This window comes from Cupressus sempervirens, chromosome 6 (assembly GCF_028749045.1).
Source record: "Cupressus sempervirens isolate cs-2001-9-10 chromosome 6, ASM2874904v1, whole genome shotgun sequence".
In the NCBI taxonomy this organism is placed as follows: domain Eukaryota; kingdom Viridiplantae; phylum Streptophyta; class Pinopsida; order Cupressales; family Cupressaceae; genus Cupressus; species Cupressus sempervirens.
The window spans coordinates 448,875,037-448,882,285 of NC_143123.1; positions in this window are offsets into that span (position 1 = coordinate 448,875,037).

Here is a 7,249-nt window from a genome sequence, read left to right on the forward strand (position 1 = left end):
GTGTTTTATCTTTTGGTGCTTTCTAGTTGCTTGTATAAGACTAAGGTGATATTGAGATTTGATCTTTAGGTGCTTTCCAGTTACTTGTAAAGGACTAAGGTGAATAGTATGTTTTATCTATAGGTGCTTTCCAGTCACTTGTAAAGGACTGAGGTGAAAATTGTGATCTTATGAGTTATACTTTTATGAGCCTAGGGTAGTTAATCTATGTGTACATTGGGAAGTGGCTTGCAATGGAGGACGAAGCCCTAAATGGCTACTTAGATAACCCATTGTAAGTTGTTTTAATAAGTGATAACATTTCATTAAATGGATTTTAAAATGAATTAATAAGAGTCTATGTTTTTCCTCACCAATGCCTTGAGTGCTAGTATAGGCTAAGATGGGAGTAGAGAGGATGCTTGGTTGCGACCTTGCTTCATTAGTATGCCTTTTCTGCACGAAAGGATACTGATGCAGCATAGAGATACTAGGGGGTTGAAGTCTAGAGAGGCTACTGGGGTAACCTTAGAGTTGGCTCATGTGATGAAACTTACCCTCTTACATAGTAGATTTCCTACACGTCTTGTTGCCTCTAGAATTAGATGATACTTGTACCCTTGTACCTTTGATAGAGTTTGCTATCAGGATTTCCTTAACCTAGATGTTGGGTATGACTTGTGTTTTGATATCCATTTGGGACTTGAGTTTATCTCCTTAGCATGGTGGGAGTGGGCCATTTAGGTTGCATGAGATCAAGTGTTAGTGCTTTTTACTTATACCATTTAGATCTAACTATTGGATGTCATTGTTAGATGTACCTGTGCAGGTAATCCTTTCTATTTGATCTTATATTTCTATTGGATGGTTATATTCTGTTGTACTGTATTTGATTATCAAAGATCATATGAGATGATGCATATTCTTTGAACTTTTCATACCCTATGAATTGTATAATGGATGATTATGCATTCTAGTTATGCCAAGTGGCATCTTATGTAATTGTATATCATTTAATTGGAATCGTAATTGTAATTATTCTATGATGTGGATTTTGGTTGTGTTACATTTAATATTAATAAACATATTTATATATATGATGCAACATCATGGGACCCTTAAGATATGTAATCTATTTATGATGGTTGCATGTATGTGATTTATTGCTTCTGCTATTTTTATCTATTGTTGTTTATTATCTTTCAAAAAAATGTTTGACAAACTTAGTGAAACTTTAGGTTAATTTCTTTTGAGTTCCCTGGTGAGGCGTTACACCTATAACTATTGAGAAGAGGTGAAATATGACATCTAATAGATCATTTGACTGGGAAGAGGTCCTCCATTTAAGGGAAACCCCATCCATAAGATTTATTTATATTTTTTTGGTTCTAATTACATTATTATTTCCATCTCTTAATGTATGAAGAAATGAATGTGCTTCCTGATTGGATAATATATGAGCTATCATTTCCATCTTTTGATTTGTGGTTGTGAGTGCAAAATCCATCATTTAACACCAAACTACAAGGTGAGGTATTTTCCTCACTCTCGCCCCACTGACAATTGTCCAATTACAATGAGAAAGTGATATTCATCATTAAAGTTTTTAATATTAGTTGTTCTTGAAATGAAGCCAAGTTTTGTTAGGCTTATCTAAATATGTAGAGAATTGTATAGAAGGGTATGCCATTTTTTTGGACATTTAGTTTTCTTAGTTGGAGCAGAAAATCCTTTAGGTAAATGCAATTTAAAATAAAAATAGAGCAATCTACCTATTCTTTTTAAAAATCTTTCACTTCCTTATTTCGACGGTGGATTACAGATTGTGATCTAAAATGTTGATGCTAAATTAAGACACTTTCAATCTAGAAATGGATTTTGTTTCAATATATAGATTGTGGAAATATGATAGTGTTAGCACAATGATAGTTAAGACTTAATCTACTATATACATAAATGTAATAGTCAACAAAAATGTACTGGAGATAAGCATATATATATCTTATCTTCCACATAATATGTAACAAGCTAAAGGACAATGTACAAGTAGAGAATTGGTGCAAGACATTTTGGATGTTGTTATATATGATATCTTGTAGTAGCAATTATTTTTAGAGAGGTATGCCTTGTAAATAAGATAGTGAAAAATTATCCTAATATCAAAATGTGGTCTCAATCTGTATTATTAATTGATTAGAACAAAGAATTTTTTAAAATTGTGAGATTTAGTCTAATTGATTAATAATAATTAGTGAGGATAATAGTATGTTCATTTATTACATTATTTACTCAAATTCACATTGATTACATTCACATATTCACACTTTAAAAATATGATATAAAAGATGAAGTAAGAATCATATTTCAGATAACTTTAATATAACAAAAACCCCAAGTATTTTTAAATATTAATAAAAAAGCATCAACATATATGAATTCATCTTTATTATTTTGTGGAAATTCTAAAGTTTGAGATTCTATCCCTACGAGTAGGATAAGCTATTTGTCAAGAGCTGAAATTTAAGGTACTAGTTTTGGTGGGAACATGACAGTGAGTATTTTAAAGCCAAATGGTAGCATGCAGTTGGTTCTATTTGAAAAAGGAATATACTAAAATTGAAGTAATAAAGAATTTGATACTGTTCCTTAAAAATCAGCAACAACAAAAAAATAGTATTCATAAATCTATGCTAAAATAATTATACAAGCCCCCTAAATAAGGGCAATGGGTAAGAACAAATTGGAAAACTAGTAGCTTATTTTTTGAAAGTGATTTTATGGCATTGTGGAGAGAAGGCATGCAATTTGATGGCTCTGTTGGTCAGTTTCTCACTTTTGAGTCGTATATGACAAGTTGAAAATTTGTTGGACATATGGATTGATGTTAAAATTTTATAAACTCATCAATATGATACTTAATTTTATTAATAAACTATCAAAATTCATTATAGGCAATATTTTTATAACATATTATGTACTTTTTTAATCAATTAAAAATTTTAGTATGTGAATATGAACTTCAAGACTTTCTTAAGTTGACAATAATTTACAATTATTTTCTAAACTTTTATATTATTTTATAAAACGTATGAATTTAGAAACCCTATTTTTTAATGAAGGTGTTAATTTGATTAGTTGGAGTAGATGATCATATGTTTACGAGATACATTTATTTCATGCAATGGCTAGCTGATGCAAACTTGCTTGACTTGATTGTAGAAAAATTGAGTTCACCAGTAAAAATGTTGAACAACTTTCGCTATTCTAGAGTTCTCATGTTTTGTCTCCAGGTAGAAAGTGCATTTGGGGTCTTTGTGATCCTAATCAAGCTTGCTAATTTAGACTGTTTCTTTTTTGTTAAGTAGAGTCCTCCTGAGATACACATGAATGCAATAGAGACACTTTGTTTTATAACTCGCTCAACACTTCTACTCTTGCTACAAAGCTTTCCAGCCCAAAGTGTGAACTACAACATGGATTTTTGTACTAAATTACCTTTTATATTTATTGGTACTATCTTTGACATATTTATATTGATGTGCAACTTTGTGGGAAGGATTTTTCACCATGCTTTAGAAGATTCACAATCAACATCTTCCCTAGTGTATTTTTTGTTTGTTTGTATCTCTATGTTGGATCCAAAGTGATCAGCAACAATTGGAGGAGGTATTGGTCGTGAACATTGTTTTGCCTTGATTTTTAGTAAGTTGATATATAGTTCTTTTATTAGATGTAGTTGATATCTTTCATTATTTTCTATTAGACATTTTGGAGATTGGTGCTCATCTCCCTTATTTTGTATTATTGAAATCTAATATGCTAAGTTATACTGCTAAAATTATTGAAATCTTATATTGTAAGTTATATAACTGAGATTATTGTTCCCAAATTGAAATTTAATAGGTTGGTGTTAATTCAATAGCTATATTAATGACTAAAAGAGATCTTCTTAGGTTTCTTTGGGTTTGATTAAGAGTTTCATCAGAAGTTGTACATGCCAAAATTAGAGACTTTGGGCTTAAGTTCTTGTCCATGAGAATGTTTTGAGGTTTTATATCTAGGTGCATGATTTCTTGCCTACGATGTTTATGTAGATAGGTCAGACTTTAAGAAGTCCCTGTGGAAACATTGTATTGTTGCTCCCATGTTAAGAAGACATAGCATTTTTCTTCTTATTTTGGACTCGTTGTTCTAGTGGGAACAACCACTTACCCAAAGACAAATTTTCTAAAAGCTCATAAACCAATAGTCTTTGTGTTCCATTTGGAAAAATGCTCTGAGTCTAATGAGATTCAAATGGCTTATGCTACCAATTATTATGAATTCAGCTCTAAATTCCTTATATCCTTGTCTTGGGATCATTGACCATCTAATCTTACTCACCACACAAGATAAGACATAGGTACTTTGCCTAAAATTTTTGCTTTCAGTAGAAGTTGACAACATGTTGCCTCCACTATGTTGTGATGGACACTGACCTACCCCACCACCACACCTCTTATCATACCCCTATCCTACTTCTGTGCCAAGAATTCTACTAAAATTACCAGTGGATGAAGTGGAGGTTGAAGCTTGGTTTGGTGGCCTATTAATCTAAATCTTGATATAGCCATGTTCAAAAGTCAATGGAACAAAATGCTTTCTAATAGAGCAACTACTTGCAGATTATGTAATAAGGAAGTCTTGTTTCCCCTATAAATGTGGTTGTAACTATTGGTGCCTCTCTCTATGGTTCAGTTTGAGTTCTGATTAATTCCAAAAATTTAATTAAACGGTTTGTACAATAGATGTTGATGTATCTAAAGATTTTTTAAATTACCAATTTTATTTTTTAACAATTAGGAAAATTTATAGTCTTCACTTGGGGTCATGATGACGGGGATGATCTTTATGCCATGATTGACTTGTTGAATTTTATTATTGGTGTTTGTACTTTTTGTCTAGTTTCCTTGTAGTCTTTAGTATCTTTTAGTTCATCAAGGGTGTATGTTTGGTTATATATGGTTGGATACCACCAATTTTAGTAAATATAAATTCATTTTTTTTAAATCATGAATTGAGCCTTACACAACATTCTACTAAAATATTTTCCAGGATGAAAGAGCTCATCATGCCAAATATGTCTTGAGAAGTAGAGGACTATGCCTTGCGCCTTGCATGTATCATGTAATCTTCATGTATCCAACAACAACAATGTTGATTTTTGGACTTTTGGATTAGGAGATAGTTCAAAGTTTTAACTTTTTACCATATCTTCTCTTTTGGCATATATATATATATATATATATATATATATATATATATATATATATATATATATATATATATATATATATATATATATATATTCCCTCATTTTAAAACTATGTTCCTCCTTTTCTCTAAGGAATGAATTTTAACCAATTACTTTTCCCATCCAAATTTCAACACATAAGTTCAGTGGATAAAGAAGAAAATTTCACAAGAATGGGACAAAAGAAGTCCTTTCTTTGTTGTGTTCTTTGCATGCTGATTCAAACTATCCTTCTTGTTGATGCAGTATTTGTAAAGCTTGTCAAAATGTAGGGCAATTTGGTTTTGTTTGAGGACCATCCTACCTTAGATATTGCCTTAGATACTAACAATAGGAAATAGGTGGAGCCTCTTTATAATGTGACTTATGAGTCTCTATTTATCAGTATGTATGTAGGACAATAGACAATAAGCATTGTCATATTCCATAACACTGATGAATGATTATGATAGTTATGTCACATGTGTGACTAAAGGTTATGCCTATATTGCAGACTAGTAATCTATCCTAGAATAGGTAATAATAGGGTTAGGTTAGTTAATTTTTTGAAATATTATGTGATTTTTTCATTTAAGAGGATGTCTAATTGTAAAAGTATTTTCTGATAGTCATTCCTCTAACTGTAGGAATTTCATTAGGATTTCTTAGTATGTTTTGTTGGTCTCAGATTGGTTTTGACAATTGAGTGTCAACACACTTAACCAATTCTTAAGTTGATGCTTAGTATAATATAGATGCTGAGCTATGGTATGTGCCAAGCCAAAAATTCAATAGATGCCAAGTGAACTTCAACTATCGAGCAAAGTTTAGGTGCCAAGTGATAAGTGATGCCGAGTCACTATAGGTGCCGAGCAAAGTATAGATACTGAGCAAAACAAAATTACTATAGGAGCCGAGTGAGATAGAATTCCTATATGTACTGAGCATTAGCAACTAGTAAGTGCCGAGTAACAAAAAATCAGCATATGAGTTTACATCTTCACAAACGCAGATGAAAACTATTTTTGAAGCCGACTTAAGATGAATCTTGAAGGATCTTGAAGATAAGATTGAATATTTTGCATTACCTATGTAATTAGCATGCAACCAATAAGAAAAATGGAGAAGACATGCAACCAATAAGAAAAGTAAAAGAATTGAGTGGAAAAAGATGAATGAATATTGATCGTAGAGTCATACCTAACCCTAAGTCTTCAAAGCTTTTAAAAGGAGGACGAAACCCCATTGTGTGTATGCATATGAGAAGCATATGGGTGAATTATAACAAAGTTCAAAGGGTTGTTTAAAGAATTATAAGGAAGAGAAGCATTGTAGAATTCAGTTGGTTAGAATAGAGCATCAAAATTTCAAAAAGAGACATATTAGATCAAGCAAGGATCATAACAGATAGAGTAGAACAAGGATCTGGAATCAACAATTGAAGATTACAAGTCATCAAGTCAAGACTTTCTAATACTCTCTAGCCATTGTATAAGGAATAAAATCCTATGATGATAGGTTGGTCTAACAGCCATGTTGTAAGCCTTTAGACAAGGTGTTAAATCCTTTAAAAAGGTAACATTCCAAGGGAGTGTTTGTAAATCCTTTAACCAGGTCACTTTTAACAGAGTGTAAAGTCTTTAATAGGATAGGCCCTTCAGAAGGCAAACCATTGGAAGTGGTCAAACTTTGTAACCTTAAATAGTTACATATTGCTACAGTGAGGCTTTGTGGGTGTCATCCCACCCTAGTTTTACCTTCTCATTTTGGAGGGTTTCTAGGTTACCAAATTCTTGTGTTATCTATTTTCATGCATGTCTTTACTTTCATGTTTATTAGATCAATTAGATACATGAGAATGATTTCAGCTAAAAGGTTTTAAAAGGTTAAAGTTTGTTACTTCTGATTCACCCCCACCCTCTTAGAAGTAAATCTTCCCACTTGTAAATTCCAAAAATTGGTATTGGAGCTCAGTTCTCATAAGGAGGAGCCTTAGAA